This window comes from Protopterus annectens, chromosome 16.part0 (assembly GCF_019279795.1).
Source record: "Protopterus annectens isolate FY-2018-M chromosome 16.part0, PAN1.0, whole genome shotgun sequence".
Lineage (NCBI taxonomy): Eukaryota > Metazoa > Chordata > Ceratodontiformes > Protopteridae > Protopterus > Protopterus annectens.
Window position 1 is genome coordinate 193,179,981 of NC_056750.1, and position 24,000 is coordinate 193,203,980.

At 37.9% G+C, this 24,000-nt stretch overlaps 1 protein-coding gene across 3 annotated transcripts in view; it reads left to right on the forward strand.

The window, feature by feature from the left end:
- Window positions 1–24,000, forward strand: part of LOC122790299 (cadherin-24-like) — a 2,600,514-nt gene that overhangs the window by 1,596,896 nt on the left and 979,618 nt on the right. The window lies entirely within an intron of this gene.

The following is a 24,000-nucleotide window of genomic DNA, read 5'->3' on the forward strand; positions in this document are numbered from 1 at the left end:
TTTATATAATTAATATGATTACTATTTTAATAAGTACTAGTGTTTCTTTGTTGGTTTAAAGGTCATTAGATAGAGGTGGTTACAAGCTACTAATTGCTGTATTATTGTTTGGAACTGTTATGTCCATTGGTACGCAAAATTCACTGTTCATTGGCTGTAAAGACCAGGTTATAGAAACTATTATGCATCTCACCTGGTATATTGTTGAGTTGCAGTATTTTCTAGAGCTTTATTTCTTCTTTATTAACTTGGTTGATGCCAGCAGGGCTGTATCTGAATTCATTTCCTGTAACAAAACATTTCATGGTCACTGGAAATACAGCTGTTGAGTTTCCTCATCACACTTTCTATGCTTACAGGCTTGAGGCTTTGGAAATTTAGCCCCTACTTCCTGTTATCCTCGATTCTGTATTACTTTCCACCTGTAATCTGTCTGCAGGACCCAGTTTCTAAAATTGTCTGTGGTTTTGGTGTAGTTTCCATCCTTTCACAGTCTCTGTTTCAACTGTGTTTTTCACTGGCCTGATCCATTTTTTTTTGTTCCTCACTTGTCAGCAGCCAGCCTTGGAGAAGACAAGAATCTCTTTCCTGAAGCTTTCTATAGCTGCAGCAGTTACAGTGTTCATAGAATTACATATGACATCACCACAGCATGGTTTGAGCCCTGAAAAACAGGTGTTACTTTCATTGTGACACAGCACAAATGGTTAAAGGCAGAATCAGGGCCACTTCATAACTCAGAGTTAATAGAACATAGTTATATCGGCCAAATTGAGCAACTTTATTTATTTGTGCCTTGCATCAGGCCTGGACCAGTGACATAGAGAAATAAAGCCCTGACTGTGGCCAAGGTAATGTGAATTCAGTTAGTAGCTCAGACACTTGATGGTGCAACAAAAACAAAAGTAACCTGGTCAACAAACCTGGTACAGCCACAGTAACAAAATAACAACCAAAAGATGTGTACCAGGACCACGAGATAGTATCTATATAAGAACTGTTTATTCATAAGTAAAACTTTCACAGATAACTCTGCTTCATCAGGCATAAAAACAGATAAACAAACAAAGCAAAGCTTAAATATATACATATGCCCACCCATTTAATAAGAGCTGATAGGTCAGTTAATTAAATAATTAAATAATCAATTAGCTGCTTCTTATTCTTACATATATTATCTTGTGGTCCTGCTACACGCTTTATGGTGCAGACATGGAGGATGTGCATGCCTGTCCTTATAGGATAGGTGCTTACAATCAGATACATCCCAGATTCAGGTGGAGAGATGTGGGGTGTCGTTCATTGGAGGGTCAAGGCTCCTTCAGAGTCTCACACAGAGGCATAGACAAGCTAGGCCCATTGCACACCAACTGATGGGAAGGGACAGGTACGTGCTAGGGTGGGAAAATACTGCACAGCAGCCACATGACATCACATGACATCATTCCAGGAAGACCCAATCTCTTCACTGACTCAAAATATGAACTGGAACTAGAGTGGTGGTGGGGAAGTCAGACTGCGTATACATGATGGAAGATGACAGGATCTGGCAGCAACTGATGGTTGGCTGTGGGGAGCCTGAACATTTGTAAATATATTGATGCCTCCCATAGGGTCTCCTTTAAATCAATGAATTTACACTTTACCAAAATTTAAACTAACGAGACAAGTACTTTGAAACCAGACATCAATCAACCTTCAGTTTGCCAAAGTTTACATCAATGAAACACTGCTATGCATGTCTCGCAGTGCTCATAGCTTCTGAATGGAGATTACTGTACAGTGAGGATGGGGAAATGTACCCTTTCTCACCGTAGTTCAATCTATGAGTTGGTATATATTTGTAAGGGGTTGTGGGGGTGCAGGAGATCTTACCCCCCTGCAAAAATGTAAGAAAATGTATATTTTTTGTTTCATTGTAGCAGCTTGTGTTTTGTTAATGTAAACTTCGGCAAAGTGAAGGTTTGGCGATGTCTGTTTTTGAAGTACTCATCTCTTGGCTTTAAGTCTTGCTAAAGGGTAAATTCTGTAATTCAAATGATGTCATGCACAAGTAGTTTCCCAAAGTAATTGGAATATTCTAGCATCCAGGAAGGCACATCATGAGCAGAAAACTTGATGTCGTTGTTCCTCACTGTAGACTCTGATAAGACCTCATGTGGACTGGTGGTTGTTTTTCAGCCATCACCAGTATGACAGCAAGTACAGAACAGAAGAAGCTCAGAGCTCTGAACAGGGCAAAACCCAGTGTATGCCTTTTTTATAACCTATAGGGAGACAGATAGATACCAAGAAAGAGAAAAAGAGAGAGAGACTAAATTAGCCTAACCTGTATATCCTTGAAGAAATGGAGCAGAAAAAGAAGATTTTCAGAATATTTGAATACCTCTGTAGAATCAGCCCACAGAGTCAAAGTGGGAACTGTGTCAAAATCATGTGCGAGAACAAAACGGCAATGTTCAAGGATATAATGTGGAGAGCTCACATATAGCACAAGGAAGAATTACTTCACAAAGAAGGTAGAAGATGATTGGATCGGCCTTCCATATGAAATAGTTTTGACAAATATAATGACTTACATTCAATAATTCATGACATAAGCATAAGGGTATGCTTATGAAGTTTGGAGTATGGGGAAAAAGTTTTCGAAAGTTAGTAGACCATACGGTCTGTCAAGTGAATGGTGTGCAGGAGAAGTGGGCCACATAACACTTAATTGTCATTAGAATCTCTATTTCTTTATATCCATACTCTGCATTAGCCCTTATCGACTGCTGTACTCATGTACTTATGCTGAACAATGACATTGATGTTATTTATACATGTTATGTATATATGTATGTATATGCATATGTATGTATGTAAATATGCATTATTATATGAATTTATTTATTTATACAATTATTTATTTCATTTTTCTTAAATGTAACCATTAAAAACAAAAACAAAATTAAGAAAAGAAAACCATGAATTCTGGTACAGGCTTGTTAGAAATATTGTATAATACATATTTTAGTTTAAGGCATCATTGTTGTGAAAGAACATTGAAATACTTTTCATTGAATGTATCAGCATTAAGCCATCAAATTAATTTAGTATAATTCACAAATATGCCTGGATTAATTAATCTCTAGACTTATGTAAAGGCCTAGGTTAGTCCAACAGCTCACTTCTTAGTTATCACATTGACTGGGAGGACAACAGATACACACACAGAATCACCAGATGCAGCTCTCTGTATCAGACACAATCAAGCAAAATTCTCTTAAGAGCACACAGGGAACACAGTTAGTTGGGGGGCTGGTTCCTCTCTCTTTCTCCTGATCCCCAATAAGACTCCCCAATGACACAGCTATAGAGCTGAGTTCTTAGCCAGGGTTACAAGCCAAGTCCTCCAGCACTCTCTCCCACTCTGTCCAACCAGTGCTTCATGTCCCTGCCCAAATATGACACACACCTTCTTTGATATTTGATTTGGACACACCCTCACACACACACCTGGGAAAAGCTGGAACAGATTTACTAGCTATGCCCCCTTTTGCCCAGACTATAAGGTAGTTATCACTGCCACCAGAATCCCTCACCAGCTATCGTAAGGCCCTTACAAAGATACCCAATATACTGAGTGAAAGTAATATTAATACAGATGGTAGTTTGACCAAGAGCAAGGCTGTTAGAAGTGTTCCAGACAGTGTTGCCAACTAAATATGCAAATACTCTCAAAACGTAAATATCTCTACAAAGATCAGCCACAATGAAAGCTTTAAATATATTTGATAAATAATAACAGACAAAGGCAATGCTAAATATCTATTCACAGTGACATCAGAGATCAAAATCACAGGAAATATTTAAAATAACAATGAAGGATAGATGCAGACAAATAAAGAAAAACAATATCTAAACTAAGTTTCACTATATTACTGACTGAATCTAAGAAAATTATACTGTTCCCTACTTACTTAATAGAGCAAGGCAGATGATGTGGTGAATGGTTGTTATTATTGTCAGGCCCAAGACAGAATATAGAATGCTCAGTCTCACTAAGAGACTTCTCAAAATAATATCTAAAATATTACCTCTGGGATAGCTTGCAGAATTACATCACTTCTGATCCTTTGACTTCTAGTTCCCATGCAAACCCCCATTGCTAGAAGCTGGCAGGATTTTGCACCTACCTGTAAAAATGCACACACAAGGACTTTTGCTCAGATCTGTAGCAGGTGTTAGAAGTCATAAAACAATTGCATACCACCACACTTCCAGAGTAGTAATTAGTTCACCCCAAACACAATGGAGAAAGCTTCCTAGTACAGACTTTGTGTCTCTGGTTGCATTGAAACCTGTAAGATAACATCTTTATGGTGAAGCCCATAAAGTGATTTAATTTCAGATATATTTTAAAGTTTGCTGGACTGAGGTTAACCTTCTGTCTTCCAGTTTCCTCTGTTAAAACATATACATTTAAACAGTTACAATAGTGCATGCACATTTCTGTTCTCTCCAGTAGGGCACACTGTGGATGCATTCCAAACACAAGTACTTTATAAATATCCTTTCAACATAAACATCTGTACAAATTAGTTTGATTTACACATGACATACAGTTCTAATACATTCATAACATAAGAATCTTGTATAAATCAGTTTGATATTCACAAATGACATGTAATTATTTAGAAAATTCCAGATAGCTGTGCTGGCAGTACCTCCTATCATCACAAATAATATGACTAATTTCATAACAGATGTTTTATTAGACCAAAGAGCTTATAATAAAATCTAGACCCATGGCTAATACTATGTTAGTTGGGGAAGATGTCACTTCCATGAAGGTAGTTTCAGCAAATGCAAAAATAAATAGTACTATTTGCCACAACTACTTTCGCCGACACTTCAAATTTGCCTTTTTCTCCACTGTTGTGCAATCATCAAGTTGGTGTATCTATATGTGATGGAGTATAGTGGTTGTTCCCTCCATATATGGGTTGCAGGTGGGCTTGTACTCCTGCAAAAAAAAAAAATTGCAATGTTTGTCGGTAGCTTTGGTGGATGTTTTTTGATTTGTTTCTCTTTCACTTGAATGCATTAGTTTCAGGTGGATATATAGAATATTTTATTTTTAGTTTATTATATTTGAATTTGTTTACAAGGGCAGGGTATAGATCCAGTGGACCTTCTCCAGACTCAACCTTGGTAGTATTCAAAGCCTACAGCAGTGATTACCATAAAAAACAATTAAAAGAAAAAAAAATGAGTAAAACTAACTGTTTGAAATGTTTTTGTTTAACCATGTGTAGCAAATATAAGTGAACATGAAAATTAAAACTGATCATCAGTAGCTTCCTATCAGAAAAATATATAATTTATACAATATTAGATCGAGAATGGAAGAGTTAAAAGTGGAAAAATGTGGGAGCATAAAGTGCAGAGGGGTAAAATGTCATAGATGTATATTGAACTGGGGTCAGTAATGACATAGCAATCTAAGCATGGTTTGAATAGCTTAATATTAAGAGATAACTATGTGAGGAAATTTTATATCAGGTATTTTTAGAGGGTGCATTGTCATCCTGCAGTGTAAGATGCCACTTTAATACTGATCTGACTTTAGTGCAGTTGCTTAGATTTTTGATTGTGTATGGAATGGATTACCGTGGAGGGAAAGAACAGAAAAACAGTGGATGCTAAATTGCAGTTTGGTGAATGGAATCCGAAGACAAGGGACGCTGGATGTAAGACTCCATAAATGGAAATCTCCTGTTCTTTGTTTAAAGTTTCCTACCTTGGAAGGGAAAGGAATCCAACATTTCCAATTTGTGGAATATGTTGCTTAGAAATAGATCACATCTTTGTTGGACTGGGAGCCATCTTTTCCTTGATAGAACTGAGCAGTAGTGCTCCATTTGTGCTTCAAGGGTTGTGAAGTGATGGAGCGAGGTGATGTTGTGTAGGGAGGAAAATTTTCTCTTGTATGAGGAGGTTATTAGGCAGCACCCATATCTCCATATCTGAGTTAGCAGGGTAGTATTCTCTTTCCAGTAGCAGTTCATCTTTCAGGGGTTAAATGTGAGACTTTTCTGGCCAAAAGAGGGTCTTATTTACTTACTTACTTTATTTATTTATTTAATATATTATTTAAAGACAAGGTGGTGCTCAAACCAAATTTCTTGCTAATAGAAATAGTAGGTGGTTTTCAGTTGTTTGTTTGTTGTCTGTGGCTTTATGTGTCTGCTGCATATGTTCCGGTATACCTTTATATGATACTTTGCATATCCAGTGATCCTCGATGTCCCAGTATCCATCCTGGACAGGATGCTGGGTGTCAGGAATGCCTTATGCAATATGTTTTAAGTTACTAGTGCCCAGCATGGAAATGAAGATATACAGCATGGAGATGTAAGCACCTGGCTCACATAATTGTAATTAGTATTCGGGAAGCCTTGCTGCTAAGATCATTTTTTAAATTTCTTTGTCAGAAAAAAAAGCATCCATCTCTCTCACTACATTGTATAGCACATACAACTATCAAGGATTTGAATGAACCAGGTTGCATTTCCAACAGTGTGCATATAGATTTTCAAATGATACTTTCATCCTTATCTGGCATAGACTGCAACTTGGAGAGCCCATGCTGTTAAGACTGATGAACGAAACAAAAAAAACATTTTTTTTACATATAATATTTACAAATTAATTTTTCTGTATTTCTGATTTACCACAGAAGAATACTGGTCAAATACTTAAGCCCATTTGACAGTCACCTGCTCTTTAGACTATGTTAATCATCAATAAAAACCTTGTTTTAATGAAAGGTATTAAAATAATATTTAATGATCAAATGGCAGGGATTAGTTTCCTAAACTGTAATGAGATTGAGTCTACATAAGGAAATAATGTTACTTGGCTGAATGACTTGCAGAGACTGTGACCACAATACTTAAAGTTCAGGTTCACCATAGCCTTTATACATGCACCTTGAATTATTCATAAGTTATTCAAAAGGTGCAGGAGTCATCCATTAGTATAAGCCATGTTATATTATTGCTTCATTAGAATATAGCGATAAGTCAGAGAAACTCAAACTTGGTCATTAAATCTCTAGTTTGATATTTCAGACATTGCATTACATTTTATTGATGACAAATGAAGGCAGTCGGGCTATGTAGTCTACTTTTTAATTGCCTTAGCATTCTACCTCCTCCATTCCTGCTTCAGCCTTTTTACCCGCCCCATGCCCTCTTGAATGACTCGCCATCAACAACATAAGTCAATTCCCTGGCTCCACAACCATCTCTGCTTAAAAATACTTTTCAAAATCCAGGGAGTAGCCAATCCATATAATATTCTGCCTGTGCACTCAGCTTCTCCCACTGTCCTTCCAAAAAAAGATCCATTCACATCCCCTGACATGATCGTGTGCATACATGTCAAATCCACCAGTCTGTTCTGATCTCATGTAAGAACATACTAGAATAAATGTGAAAAAATTTAGTCTTAAAGAGACCAAGTAGGAATTCTAGGAATAAAGAATGAGATGTTATGCCAACAGAACATTACTCTATGGCTTTTTCTATATTTGAAATCTTTAGGCCTATTTTAAAAGAAGAATAAAGGATTATATGTATGCATTATAATAGCTGAAATTCAGCAATATGTCAAGTCATTATCTTAAAATTATTTACAGGTTCCTATCAGTTCGTCAAAACTTCAGCAGTTCAAACACCGTATGTTCGAACTGTGAAGTTCAAAAACTGATTATCGCGAAGCCGCGGAACACCAAATTCTTTCCCAGGGAAAAAAAATGGTGGGCCATTTCTGTGGCTTCGTGATTTTCAGCACTGTGGTGGAAAGTTATGGGTCAGGTTCAGGTAAGTGTGCGATTGTGTGGACGTTAGGGTTAGGGCACGGGTTAGGTGAGTTAGGGTTAGGGTGCAGGTGAGGTGGGTGTGCAATAGTGACAGACTTTAAGGTTAGGGCAGGATAGATGAGTTAGGGTTAGGGCACGGGGGAGGTGAGTGTGTGATAGTGATGGAACTTAGGGTTAGGGTTTGGGTTAAGGTAAGTGGATAGATAGTAGTGTATGTACAGTTTAGTGTAGGGTTAGATGTAGGATTTTAAGTGTATGTGTATGGATTGCTGTTTTTTTGGTGTGCTTGTGTTATGTGTGTGCTTCTTGAAACAGCAATTTTATTCCCTGGGAAAAAATCCGCTGTTCTAAGCCTTCAATGGTTTTGCACTTCGAGATTTGAAGTTCGAACATATGGTGTTCGAACTTCTGCCATTTTGATGAAGTGATATAAACCCTTATTTACTGGAGTCATGTAACACCATTTTCAGGTTATTGTCATTTGCTTACAGATCGCAAATCCATACTTCTTAAAGTGTGTTAAGAGTACCAACAAGTATTTGAACCTATTAGTCACCATAAAAATGAATATTTTATAAGATATGTTAATTAGAGTAATGGCCGTTAAAAACTGTAATGCAATATATATTTCCATAGATGGGCTACATTTATAATAATTGATTAGATTTCCCTTCAAAGCCAAATATATGATTCATTTATGTCTTTATTTATTACCTTTTTTTCTTGTTGACTGAGTTTTTAGGCTAATCCAAATGCACTCTGTTCAGAAGTTACCTCTGGACTCCGCAATATAAGATACCGTCTAGGAGTCAGGATATCTGCTATGCTGTCATTTTATGTGCAGTATGTTTTGAGGAAACTGTTGTAATAACTTCCAGGAATAGCATATTACTCAGATATCTTTGTGTTTTCCTCCACATTAAATAATTTTGCGAGCTAATGTGTCTGTATTTCAGTTGACTAATTTTTAAGGCTAAATTTTTGTAAGGCATAAGTGTTCATAAATATTAAGTATTAATTTTAATTTAGATAAGAGAAGTGCTGCTAGATAATATCTCTTCTGTTACCATTGTCACCTATTTTCAATTAGGGCCACCTTTGGGATGGTGGCTATTGTCTTGTCTGATGACCTAAATATATAAAATCTGTATGTTACTGGCGTCAGGGAATACGACTTCACTTTGATTTTTTTAAATGCTTTTGTTACCTTTTTTGTCATTCAGTTGTTGTAAGTAAGAATGAACAAACTCTTTGACCCAGCCCCATGATGCAAAGAGATAAATCCCTGATGTACCTCAGATGACCTGTGTTTGACTAGCAATATGGGCAGTGCATACATCATAGGTTCATAGGTGTGTACTAGGCTAATGGCTCTAGGGCCTTTACAAGCCTAACTCATAGAAGTGCCCTGGCATTGTGCCACCTGTTGTTAGTTCTCAGTGCCTCTATCAAGTAGAGCCACTGGAATGATCCGCGGGTGAACTTTCTGTTTCCCATCCACTCATCAAGATTTCTCTTTTCTCTTGAAGAAGCCCAGTGAGGTGCTCTGCTTGATATGAATGGGAAGTTTATTCCAGAGCATGGGCAGTCTCTGGGTCATGAACCTGTCCCTCCAGCATGTTCTGTTGATTGTGGCAATTAGATAGAGGTCTCTGGAGCATATGGTGTGGTGGGATTGGGATTTCTTTAGATGAAGCATTTCTAACAGAGCTGGGTTAGACATGGCTTTGTAAGTCAAGCAGAGATCGCCTCTTAGTAGATGATATGAGACAAAGAATAGCTGGAGTTTTTTGAGTCTGTCCTTGTAGGACGTGTTTAATGCCTTCAGTGTGAGTTTTTCCCAAAGGGGATGACGACACATTTTTGGCATTAAGCTTAAAGCCATGATTTCGACATCAGTCATTGGTCTCAGTGAGGCCTTTCTGTAGGATGTCTGCATCAATTGGGAAGTTAATAATGGCTCCCAGCTTGCAGTCATCTGTGAATTTTGTCAGCCAGATTCCCTCTGTGTTAGCCTGGACTTCTGAAAAGTAGATGCCAATCAAGAGAGGACCCAGGACCGATACCTTTGGGACCCCACTCTTGACTGGTCAGCAGTCTGACTTGGAATCTGCTACTTTCACACTGTGTGTTCTATCTGTGAGCCAGTTTGCAACCCACCTAATGATATAGGGGTTGATGCCTAGTTTGGTGAGTTTATCAATATTTCCTGTGTGAAGAATGGTATCAAAGGCCTATGCCAGATCAAGGTAGGCTGTATGAACCTTACCTTCATCCACCGCTCTGGTGACTGACTCAAAGAAGTCAACCAGGTTGAGCAAGCAGGATCTACCTTTCACAAAACCAAATTGTGTGGGATCTAGAGTTTGGAGATTCCTTATATCCTTGTTAATTAGGTCCATGAAGATGCACTCCATAACCTTACATATCAGACTCGTCAGGCTAATGGGGAGATAATTTCCAGGGTCTGTAGTCGCTCCTCCTTTATGGAGAGGGATGACTGTAGCAGTGTGCCATTTGCTAGGGACAAAGCATGAGGTGAGACTGTGAGTGAACAAAGCACACAGATGTGGTGCCAGTTTACTTTGTAATTCATGTAAAACGCAGCCAGGGATATTGTTGGGTCCCATGGACAATGCAGCTTTAACCTGTGCTACAGTTATGCGGGGTGCCTGGCATTCTTCTGGTATTCTGATTGGTCCTTTGGGGGGGGGGGTAAAGTTGGCACTGAATCTGTCAATCAGTATTTTGGCAATATCTGTTGACTCAGTATAAGAGGTACCATTGTGCAGTAACTCAGAGCAAATCTGAGTATTGCCATGGATATTCTTGATATAACTATAGAAGGCTTTGTGGTTGTTTTTAGTGTCTGCCACAATTCTGCCTTCATAGCTGGCTTTGGAGGTTTTGATGAGGGATCTCAACTTTTTGTTGAGGCTAATAAGGGAATTTTTCCAGTCTTGGGACTTCACCTTTTTCTGCAGTAGTATTTTCCTTCTGTTGTATAGTTTATTAATGGCAGGGGACCACCAGACTGGCTTCATTTTTTGGAGGAGTGTGTCTTGGTTCTGTTGGGTATGGCTAGTTCCATGTACATGTTCGTACAGTGCATTGGTATATGATTCGGCAGTTATGCATCTATTTTCCATTGGCATGGGTGCCGTGAAGTTAGCCACCTCAGTTTTTAGGAGTCCAAAGTCAACTTTGGAAAAGTTTTTCATGGTAGATACCTTTGTGGAGGGTGTGGGTAAGATGTGGATTTTCATGGTGATTAGTTTGTGGTCGAATCTAACCAGGGAGGAATTGACTATTGGTGTATAGCAATGGATGCCCATGTTAGTAATAACCAGGTCAAGGATGTTGCTTCCTCTAGTGGGGGTATGAATGAACTGGTCCAGGGCATTGGAACTGATGAATTCCAGGAAGTGTTGGGCCAGTGCATTGGTGCTTTAGTAGTTTTCCCAGTTGATGGAGAGGTAGTTGAACTCTCCTAGTATGAGAATGTTGGGTTGGACCTTGATAGATTCCAGGGTGCTTAGGAACATGGAGTGAGAGTCTAGGGACATGGTTGGGGGCCTATGGCAGGCTATGACCTGGACCACAGTCTTACCCAATGTTAGTTGTCCCTGAAGTATCTCAGATGCATTATGCTGGACCACTAGTCTGGAGGTGTACATATCCTTTATGAATATGTAGACACCACTGCCTTTGGAGCTTCGGTCCATGTTTTGGGGCCAAAAGGTGTGGAATGACTTATAGCCTGGTAGGCAAGGGAGGATTGGTGCAAGTGGCTGAAGCCAGCTGACCCATCCTTGGGAGGGGAAGGCAGCTTGTCTTACTGCATTGGTGATACCTGCATGAATGCAGGTGTATTGCCTGCAGCATGAAGTGGCTAGCATACCTACATTGCAAGTGGTTTGCTTTTTGGTTTGGAGATCGAGGATGTATGGAAGCACACATACACCACTGAATTAGCTATAGCAAAACTGACAAGGTACTGAGGGGGTAAGGTTGGTACAATCCACAAGATCTGCAAACTGGCCCACTTTCTAAAACCTGGATCATGCCTTCACAAGGGAACAAATGAGCTGGAGAGCACTTGCCCACTTGAGCCAAATATGTGCAGAAAGGGGAGACATTGGGCCAATACTGCAGACAGACAAAAAAAAAAAAAAAAAGAGAGAGACTTAGTTTTCATAAATTTCTTTAAGTATCTGATAATTTATGGTCATTGCTTTTGGAAACTGCAGCACGTGGCATACCGCTTAACTGTCCAGATTTTTGCAGAATGTTCAGATTTTTGGTTCATATATTTGGTCTGTTCCTCATAAAATTTGTGGTTTTCTGGCAAATCACTGTGATGATCTCAGGACTGAAGTCACTAAATAATGACATACATTTGAGTTTCAGATTTCAAATCCTTCAGAAAATGTATGCTAAAACAAACCCTGTTACTCTAAGAACTTTCTAAGTTTATAATAGCAAATTTAAAATATGTCCCTTTTTCTGGGCCTTTGTCCCCCCATTTTGTCAGGCTTTGTCCAGATTTCTTGGACTAAGAGGTTGAGAGGTATGGCACATGGTCAGTTTGTTCTTTCTATTAACTTATCTGAGCATTGGTCCATGCCATACAAATAACACTTAAAGTGAGACAGTGCAATCTGGGGATCATAATTACCCATCTGGCTACAACCAGTAACCAACACTGGTCTTGGAGAACAAGCATGGTATGACACGGTCTAGGTGTACCAGTCACGAGACAGTCAGTGGAAGTTTGTACCCTTTGTAGGCAAGCAAGATGATCATTTGAATACCCCAGGTAATGAGCAATGCAATAGGAAACATTAGCCTCTCTGCCAACTCCCAGATACTCTTCCTTACCATGAGTGCACTTAGTGGCACATGCAGCCAAAATCAAAGCCTGTGTTATACACATGCCAGCAGATAAGAGCCAAAGGAATTTGTCTTTATCACCATATACTGAAAAGAGATTAGGATAAAGGAAACAAACCAGTTCAAAACCATTGCCACACAAGTTGTAGTGAGTCCACAGGCAGTCTAATACTGCAAATTTCAACAGAAGTTTTAATTCACAGCAAGGATCACCACCTGCCCTGTAATGTCTGGTCATCCCTTTCCAGAACATCTGCATCAAATTCCAAGATCCTCAGACATTTGGGGAAAATTGCATTTTTCTTAATGTTGTTTTGCTTGGTCTATTTACGTTGAGTAAACAAAATATAACAGAATCATTTTCAGGAAAATGTCTTCAAATCAGTTTAACAAGGAGCAACTATTCTTGAAGACCATAATTCATTAATTGTTAAATGATGCCACTTACATTTTATTAAAATATTTTTTATATATATATATATATATATATATATATATATATATATATATATATATATATATATATATATATATATATATATAGTCCTTTTCAGGATTCCAGAATGCATTAAATAATGGTTTTATTGAAACAGTCACTCCTTACCATGTGCTTCTCTTGGCAATTCCAGAATTAGGAATTTTGGTTGTCAGTCCACTAAACCTTCTCAGATTCTCACAAAATGTATTTGCCCTAACCTGAAACATCGGTTTAACTTAGATGTTTACCACCTAATACATGTGGCATACATGTGACATACATGTAGCAATGATGCTGTGTAATGGATGCAGACTGTAATTTAGATCATGCATGAATGCATGATTTTCAAATTACTAAATTCTGCTGTGCCAAAGCAGAATAAACCCAAAAATTACAGTTGATTTAATAAACAGGTAATGTAACATCAACAAGGCATAAATATGAACCATCATGTGTAGTATCAAGCATTACATTGCACAGGGCTGCAAATGCACACTCCCTGAACAGCAGTATAATAGCTATATATATGACGAGGCCCAGTTACAGCATTACCAATATAGTAGTTTAACACGAGTTTATGACGTAAAATATAAAAATAAAGCTGACTTTCTCCATAACATACTCTGAAATCACAGGTTTACATCCTGTGACTGGGAATATAAAAAGACAGATGGCTGGAAAATTAACATCTTCTTCTAGTGACTGTTTCAAATATGTGGTAAAAATTCACTATGTCAGTGAGATTCTTAATTTGTTAGAAAATTGGACACCAAGTTAGCTTCAAAAATATACTCTTTGCATGTGTAAATTAACTGAGAACATTCTTTCATCAAACTATCTCAGGTTTGGTGTTTATAAATAAAACATGTCTATTTTCTGACAATTTCTTTATATGCTTGTGTATGGCTGTGTGTGTGTGTGTGTGTGTGTGTGTGTGTGTGTATATATATATATATATATATATATATATATATATATACGCATGCATATGTGTGTGCATGCACTCACATGCTTAACTGACGTATATTAATTAGCCTGGTTCTCTTTCTCATGCAAGTTAAGAATAGTGCTTTATTAAGAAGCAAATGACTTAATCATCTGCTCTCTCATTATAATTCAAAGATCAGGATGCAATCTTCAGATGCATGAGTTCAGGGCTGCCTACTGGTGTAATAGCATGTTCCAAACAAAATGGGATTGTGGCTGTAGGTTCAAGAAGAATCCAACTGCATGGATTTGCATATACAAACAAACATCCTAATCATTACTATTTAAATCATGAGATCACTTTGCACTAGCTAGTAATCCTAATTGTAAATTTACAGAACCAAAAAAAATGCAAACAATCAATAGCAGAATTTTAAGCATTAAGGAGCAGGGCCTAAAGCTATGTTTATAATGTTTGTCTGTAAGATACGCCACCTGAAGAACAGAAGCATCATGGAAATCCTTACAAAGATGCTAGTATTATCCCATTCATATATGGGAATATCAGGAATTATTTGTTTAGCATTATGACTGAATCACTGGACCAGGAGACACATCTCAGGAGAGTATACTTTAACCTTAGCAAAAAGCTAAGGAAGTGAGATATTTAATAGTATAATCCAATGTCATAAGAAATATGGAATAGAATGATGAGAAATATGAAGCTCAGCCAATGTCACCTTGTGATGTTACAATAATAAATGGTCTCTTCCCTTCCTTTAGGTCTTCAAGGCATCTTCCAATAAGCAAACATAAAAAGACCCACCATCTCTTAGGTATGTCTGGATACAAACATAAAAAGGCCCAGCATCTCTTAGGTATGTCTGGATACAAACATAAAAAGGCCCACCATCTCTTAGGTATGTCTGGATACAAACATAAAGAGGGTCACTATCTCTTAGGTATGTCAAGATACAAACCTAAAAAGGCTCACTCTCTCTCAGCTATGTCTGGATACAGCTTTACCTCATAAAGTTCAGCTAGGCAATGTGAGATAGACGCATGTGTATGTATTCATGTCATGTCACATACAAACTGTATTGCCAGTATTGAACAATATCTAAAATGTTATATACTCTTAACCATTAACATACTTGAAGTGTGTACAAACAGATCTATGCTGATCCATCTAAATTACGTTTCATCAAAATGTAAACCCTTAAACTTACTTTAGCGAAAGTGAACTTTGTCGAAAATGTACTTTCATGAAACACAAAATAACGAAAAAGAAAAACAGAAAAAAATAAAAAACAAAACACTAAATCACATTTATGCAGAAGCAAGCCCCCCTGCACCCCTCACACCCCCTACTTAAATATAATAACTCCCAGATCGCATTACAGTGGGGAAAAGGATATATTTTCCATTATCCCCACTGTAATGCAATTCAGCAAATCGGCTTTCGCAAAAGTGCACTTTCGATGTAGTGCACTTTCATGGAAGTGGGCTCGTTCTTCTGTTTGTTGATGAAGTGTACTTTCGACAAACAGAAGGAAACCCGTACAAACGGAGAGACTGACTATTTTATCAGTGGTTAATACATTTCAGTTTTAGGTCAGTGGGAGAAATTTAACATTAGTCAGCAGGGCATGCAACCTGTAATCCATTTGAGTCTGTGGTAGCTCAGGTGAATGTAAATGATCCCTTGACACCTATCAAAAAGAGTAGGGGAAGTTTCCCATTGCCTTGGTCAAATTGCCCATAGAAATAAACATAGCACCTTTGGATCTCCCCTGGAGAGAAGCCAGTAGCCTAGTTGGACTAACTTGGTCATCAAAAAGTAAATAAATTTATAAAATATCTAAACACTAAGAGGAGTATGGAATAAAAGGTCACTGAAACTAACAAGACATTAGTTAACCCATTCAAACCTGCAGAGATTTTTTTGTATACATTCAGTTCATACCCATAGCTCCTTATGGTGTCTAGACCCTTTTTGGGTCTGGATTGTTTAACTAAGTGACTTACCAGTTAATAATAAGCAGTATTAGAAAGTGTGAAGAGTTGTTAACAAATGAAACCAAGATTATTAATAGAAATTAATCACTGTTTGTCTCTTATTATTCATATTTTCATTCCCGGTAGCCCTACATGATATTGAGGAGTGCGGTGTGATATGCCATGGTGGGAGACAGGAAAATTCATTGTTTGTGTCCTTTTATATCACACTGTATGTGAGATATTGCTAGTTGTTTGATAGCAATTATGGAATTAAATAACATTTCCAAATGCATTGTCGCCTCACAGTCAGACGCTGTCCGGTTCGATTCTCAGCTAGAGCGTCTTCTGCATGGAGACGTGCGTGAATGGGCGTACCTTCGTTGAAGGTTGTGCATCAGGGCTGGTAACTCGGCACGTAAAAATCAACTACCAATCATTAGTGGACCGGAGTTCCGCTGTGGCGACCCTTAACCAGGAAAAACCAAAAGACACAACAACTTAATATTTAAAAAAAAAAAGTGACTTATAAACTGTCTCATGACATCAGGTGAAACCTTACATGTTGCTGAAGGAAACTGTCTTTGAAATTCGTAATGTAAGTTGCACATCTTGAGTAATATCTAGTGTTATTTATACTGATAATTATACAATAATTAACCATGCATTTCATATTTCTGGAAATATCTCAATAAACATGCACTTGTAGAAAAATCTCTTGTTATCATATGAAAGTGTATGTCTTAAACATGTCCTAACAATATATTTCTAGGTCGTACAATTTCCCAGATATGACAGTTTTTTTGTGAAATTATAGCAAAAATATCATTCTGGGTTTGTGTGCATTATAATATATTATAGTATTAATAGAAAGACTATGAATCCACTGACTTATCACTGTAAAGAATACTTCTTACTGAAAACATTGCTATTTGTACTGTTAATTAATAGATTGTATTGTTCACATTTGTTTATCTTTTTAAGTTTATTTTTCAAAAAATGCTCTGGAATGCAAGATTTGTGTAGGCTGCTGGAGGTGTGACATTCCATACCACATAGGTGCTAATAAGTTAAAGGGATTTTACAGCTTTTCATAATGTTACAAAACAAAAGCAACAGGAATTAATTGGGAATTTGGTAGACTGATACAAGAATGAGAGAAATGGAGTACAGAGACTAATCTAGTCTTTTTACACTGGAATAGCTCATGTCAGGTAGAGGGTGGGATGTTGGCATCATGGTTAGGGTGTTTGCCTTATAGACATAAGGTGGAGGGTTTGATTCTCACATGGGGTAAGTGGCTTGGCTTAAAATGACCCATGGGAGTGGTTAGCTTAGTACTACCATCTGAAGTATGAGTACAGGAGACTGAATGTTATTTAATGCAGTAAAAGTGATAACCAGCATTCACAAGCTCATTTCTGTTTACTCACTAACACCCTTATATGTGGGGTTTCGTGATTGCAGGTCTTTTCTTAATGCAATTATATATGAACTGCCAGCACATTTAGGAAACAATACTTTCTTTTTTGTAGTGCAGCCTCAGTTCTCAGACTAATACAGTTTCCTGCAACTGTCTCTTGGATGTCTTGCATCATACCACAGACTGTAGGATTAGTGCCCTTTGCCTGTCCTTCTAAATTACACTGTGGACATGTAGAAAGCTTCACTTCACGTGTTCACCATGAACTTGTCATTTGCAGAACATAGTAAATACCTGCCTGTCTCTCTCGCTTCAGTAACTTTCATGAGAAGAGATTGATACCTTGAATATGAAACAAATAAATGAAATATAGCTTTATATACTTTTATTAGTAGAGAAACTACTGACAAAAACTTAAAATTGTAATTCTGTCATCAGACCTTGTTCATCCCTTCCATATTAACACTTCTGCGTTACTAGATATTCTTAGTGTTATTTCATTCTTTTTTCTGCCCCAAATAGCACATGGAGAAAACAGCATCCTGGTACATTTTTTCATTTGCTTCTCTTTCTCATCTCAATGTCTCACGGTATGATGATATTTTGCCATTTGTTTTCTGTGAATGTCGTTTCATCACTAACTTATAAGTGTTCAATGCTGAATCTAGATTTCGCCTAAGCAGCAATGGGCACAGTCGTCAATGCAGTCCCTAACAATCACATTTTGCAAGTTGTAAGCTGTATATTAGATGCAATTTTATGATTATTTTCAGTCAACAAAAGCTAAGATTGTTGCTTTTATAATACATAATTCACACCTGCAACAGAGACTGAATGTGATGGCCATGGGATACCAGCTTCACTGACACGTTAACTGGAAATGTGTGCAAACCCATGTGCATTTGTGTGTGTGGGGGGGTCAAGCATGTGGAGTCAGTATATTACATTGACATCATTTTTTCCTATGGAAGATAAATGCAAGCAATAATGTAGAAGCTTTTCTCCTGCTACCTTAAAGTGCCACTAAGTGTGATAACTGGCCTAAAACTGAGTCGACCAGGATTGTCTCTCCATTTATTTCTGTAGAAGCTCAAAAGATATATCACAATTTAGAGTCCATCATTGATGATGACCGCAATCAAATTAAATTGGCAATACTGGCTAAAAGTTTCACGACATCTTCAGGGACCCAAAAGTTCCACATCTGGGTCTACTCTTCAGAGAAGCCACCTTTTTTGCAAATTTTTGTAACTTAATCATCTAGCCTGTAACAGTTTGCAGGCAAAGGTCAACAGCACCATGAAGATAGTAGAGATGATCTTCTTCAACGAGTTCTTCAGAGCTACAGCGGGTGCTACAAGAAGGTCGTTGGCAGAAGAGAGCACCATTATTGTGAATAAACGATCTGAACTACTGGGAAGATGTGCGATAGCCAATCCATAACAGAAGGTGACTGAACCTCGCTCACCCAAGAAATACTGCAAGGTTTGTGCTGGGGAATGAGCAGGGAATGGAAGATCTCCTAGAGAACTTAAAGATGAAGACCAAAAAAGGGTAGAAAATGAACAGAAAGCGAGCCAAGTAAAATGTTTTAAGTGCAATTAACTTGGACATTTTGCCTGAAATTCATTTTAGCCAGCTAACCTATGCAGGGTGATATGTGCTTTCCCATTTTTCCTTTAATGGAATCACAGTATTGAAAAGGAAATACCCTTTTCCAGAAATAGCATTGCACATCACACTTTGGGTAAATTTTTGCACTGATCTTAGGGATACATTTTATTTACTTCCTAAAATTGTACGAAATGTGGTATGAGGAATCCCAGCTTAACTCCATTAACTCCATTGGTATAGTGGAAGAGGAAGTCTGGGACAGTATAACTGGTTTGCAGAATGAAAGACATCTCACATATCAGGGCAAAATATCCTTTTATGACAGACTATGACAAAGATCAATCAATGAAAAGGATGTGGTAATATACCCATGCTAGTTATAGAAGGATCAGTTTTCGCCCACTGTATAGTCAGAATGGTAAGACCTGGATGAATAATCTGGTCCAGCTACCACTAATATAGGTAGGTATGCAGAAGGGCTAATAAATTTAAACATTAACCATCCTAATTTTAAGAACATACGGTGATAAGATCCTACACTGCAAGAAACTAGAAAGAATATTCAGATGGTCTACAGAGAAGTTAATAAACCAACTACTGCCATTCCACATCCACATTTTGAGTTTTCCATGATATCATAAAGGGGAAAACACAGAAAGACAGTTGTCTATGCCTCAAACAGACAGACAAATGGCACTAAAGCTAGCTGTTAGTCACATACTACGAGGATATGTGTGTGCAAAAAACAGAATAGGAAGTGAGTGTTAGAATGTTTTAGAACCTTGTATTTTTTCTGCAGTCCATAAATACTTTTCTGCCCTTCCTGACTGTCAGACAACAGCTGTAAGAGTGGAGTTAGGATCCCTTAGTTCCACTACCCAGTACTTGAAGTACCCCTTAAGCAGACAACCATCAACATGATTGGATCCCTATTTAATCATAAAGATCATAAGAGGTTACTAGGCTAACGACCCTTGAATCCTTTCCTAGCCATTAATGCCCCAATTTTCACAATTATCAATACCCATGGACATGAATGGCTCTGGTATATACCGATGCCTTATGACATCTACAATCTGTCCCTCTACATAAGGGACATAGTAGACAAGCCAGGGGTAAATTTGCGATTTGCCACCCATTGATCCAAATAGTGTTTGAATAGGCTTAGAAAAGAGCTTTGCTTCACATGAACGGGGAGTCAGTTCCAGAAAATGGGTAATCTCTGAGATACATACCTGTCCCTCCAACATGTTTTATGTCACAGACAAGTTTGAGATCCTTATATCAGGTGATTCTAGTGCTGTTTGTTTCACAAATCTGGAGCAGATCCATCAGGACTGGATAAGAGAATGCCTTGTAGGTTTGACATAGATCACCCCACAGTAGTATGTAGACCTAGTACAGGGACAGGGCCTTGAGGTGGTCTGCATAGGACATATTATTTACACCCTGTATTCTTTTAGTGAGGAGCCACTGTGGACACTCCAGCTGTTGCAAATGCCTGGTCAGGTACTTGCCAAAGGGTGGATTGTACTCTATTATTGGTCTAATGAGGGCCGAGTATAGTGAGACTATAATCTCCTTAGATTTGGATGCCGTGCCATTATTTGTAAGTTGTGCCACATAGGAGGATTTTCTCACCACCATGGACACATAGTGATCAAAGTTCAGGTTACTGTCAACCTGAGTTCACAAGTCCATTATCACTAGGTTTAGTCTTAGGAGATTGTTACTAGTGTTGTAATTTTCAGGGGTGGTCATCTTTCCAAAGGGTGTAATTATACATTTTTTCTGAGATTTAGGCCATGGGTCTGGCACCAGTTGTCTGTGTCAGACCATCCTGAACGATATCTACATCTATGGGGGATTCAATGACTGCACCCAACTTGCATTCATCAGCAAATATGGTCAGGCAAAAGTCCTCTACAGTTGCCTTGACTTCAGAGAAGTGAATTCCAAACAATAGAGGGCCAAGTACTGAGTTCTGTGGGACAGTACTAGTAATAGGCCTCTTGGTGGAGATGGATTCCTCCACCCTAACTTCATGTATCCTATCTGTGAGTCATTTGGCTGTCCATTGGGTGACACAGGGATTTATTCCTAAATTTTTCAGTTTGTCTGTAATAACGAGGTGAGGTGAGGTTTTGTAACAAATGCATTTGCCAAGTCAGTGTAGGCAGTATGTATTGTTTTGCCTCATCCATGGCTCTAGTGACCTTCTGGAAGACATACATCAGGTTTAATAAGCATGATCTGCACTTGATGAAACCAAACTGGGCATCTCCAGTGCTTTAAGATTTTCTACATCTTTGTTTATCAGGTCCATAATTTTTTCCATGACCTTGCATATAAGACTTGTCAAACTTATGTGTCTGAAATTCCCTGGGTGTGTTGATGGTCCCCCTTTGTTTACAGAGATGACTGTTGCAGTCCTCCATTCCCTAGAGATGCAGTCTGTTTGGAGGCCGTGTTTGAATAGACTTCTTAGTGGGCCTGACAGGTTGCACTTAAAGGAAAAGGGCACAGATGTATATTGGTGATTATGGAGTGCCATTTGTTTTACATTATTTTTTCCTATGTGGAGACTAACTGCTAAAGCTATTTTTAATATCCTAATAAAGTTTTTCCCTAAAGTTGTAAAACTAAAAGTAATTTTGTTGAACCAAGAAATGCATTTTATGTTAAATGTCACAAAAGACATGGGCTTGGTCATTGTAAAAGTAAGGACATGGACTTTTTTTTAATCAGATAGCTCCATAATTTCATGCACCATCTCCAAAAGAATGGATTGATGAATGGTTTATAGTTTCACAGATTCACAGGTGATTTAATGCTACTGAGTGTCGTGACCATTCACAGCTTGCCAGCACCTTCCAACAGATAGTGCAGTGTGCTCAGCACTGTTGCATCGAGGGATAAATCCCTGACTCAGATCTAGATAGCCATTGTTTGGCTAATGCCACAGGTGCTAGAAGGACCACGTAGAGGTAATGAGAGTGAGTGGCCAATGTCAGCTCACCTGTCCTGGTAGAATGGAGGCAGCTTACCTGAGTGCATTGGTGACACCCACAGGAGTGCAAGTGTATCACATGCAACAAAAAACCTAGCGTGTTAGCACTGCACACGTATATCAGCATACCTCTTAACTGGAAAGCTGTGTCTGCATTATTGTGTGTGTATGGACCTCCAGGGAGCAGTAGCTATGGAGTGCACAGACTGACAATAGGGTAAGGATATTACAGTTTGTAAGATTATCAAACTGGCCCACTTCTTAACACCCAGCTCTCATCTCATCTGGGAGACAGAGTTCTCACTCTGTTGGCAATATCACTTGATAAGCTGGGTGCAGGAAGGCAGAAACATTGACAGACTCAGTTGACCACCCAAAAAAAGTGATAGAGTGATAACTGGGAAGAAAAAGTCTTACTCCCTGGAAGTAAGAGGGAGAAGGACAGATGAAAATTTACTGCAGAAATTTTCTTTTTTTTTCTAGCCTAGCATGTGTTAGAAAAAATAATTAGTAGATTAATTTGTTCTAAAGATAAGACTCAGTTATTAGACATTATTATTTGCAGCAGTTCAAATAATTGATTAAAAATGATTTAATTTTTTTGGTTTGTCTTATTGTTTTGATCTGATCTGATGTCTAGAGGAAAGGAGTTCTGCAGTTGCACTGCATGCTCTGACTAATAGAAATCTCCACAGTGATTATAAGTTGTAACAGTAAATAGCTGATTTTGATATTTGTATGTGGCCTGTGTTGAGGGATTGTGTTTCTGAACATGATTCACAGATGAGGTGTTTTTGTTTGGCTTATATAAAATCTTATGTACTAGCTTCATTTGGGAGTTGCCAAGGCAGTACTAAACTGTTGTCATTATAACTTGGTTTGTGCTATACGATGTTTTATAGTTTTTATCCAGTTTATGAATGAATAATTTATTAATATAAGTGAAGACTGGAGAAGCATATAACAAGCTAAGAAAGACAACTGTTTTTGCAGTTACTTACGTAACTTATTTTGCAAGATATATGTTTGCTTTATATAGCATTCCCATTTTTTTTGTTGCATTTTTTGTATGATGTAATCTATATGGCCATCATCTCAATCTGTGCTCGATTATGAATCTATAAATTTTAGTATGGGTTACGCTTTCAACTATAGTGACGCCTAGAGATGCGCATTTGAAATTTGTATGCTGTGTATGGGTTCTTTCATGATTAGGGAAAACTAGTTTTGTTTTTTTGACAGTTAACGAGATTCTGTTCATTGTTTCTAGGGTACATTTTTTTCTTCATGATTTGGAGTTGATTTAATGGTTTAACTGATCATAATACTGTTGAGTCATCTGCACATTGCGCAGTCCTCAATTTTGTTACGCTGTGTGTTTTTTCTTTTGATAACTCATTTGATTGCATATCCATACTGCTATAAAACTGCTTTCCCTGTAACTTTCCACTCTTTTTCACACTTTTGCATTTGCTTAATTTGGTTTTCATGTCAGGGTATAACATTTGCTGAGAGCAGTGGCAAGTTAATCAGAGGCAGGAGATAATTTACTGCTGTTTCTGATGGGTAGACAGTTCTAGTTGCCTTCCTTTTGGTTTGCTGCCTTCTTTCGGTTTGTTCACATTAGCCCCTCAGCTTAGCATTTTGTAATCATGTTCAATTGTCTTTTTTCAAGATTCCTAGAGAGAAACCTGAAGGACATGTACTGAGGTAACATTTCCTGCATTATTCAAGATTAAACTACCAATATTAAAATGTGAAGTGTCCTTATTTGTTGTACTTATCCT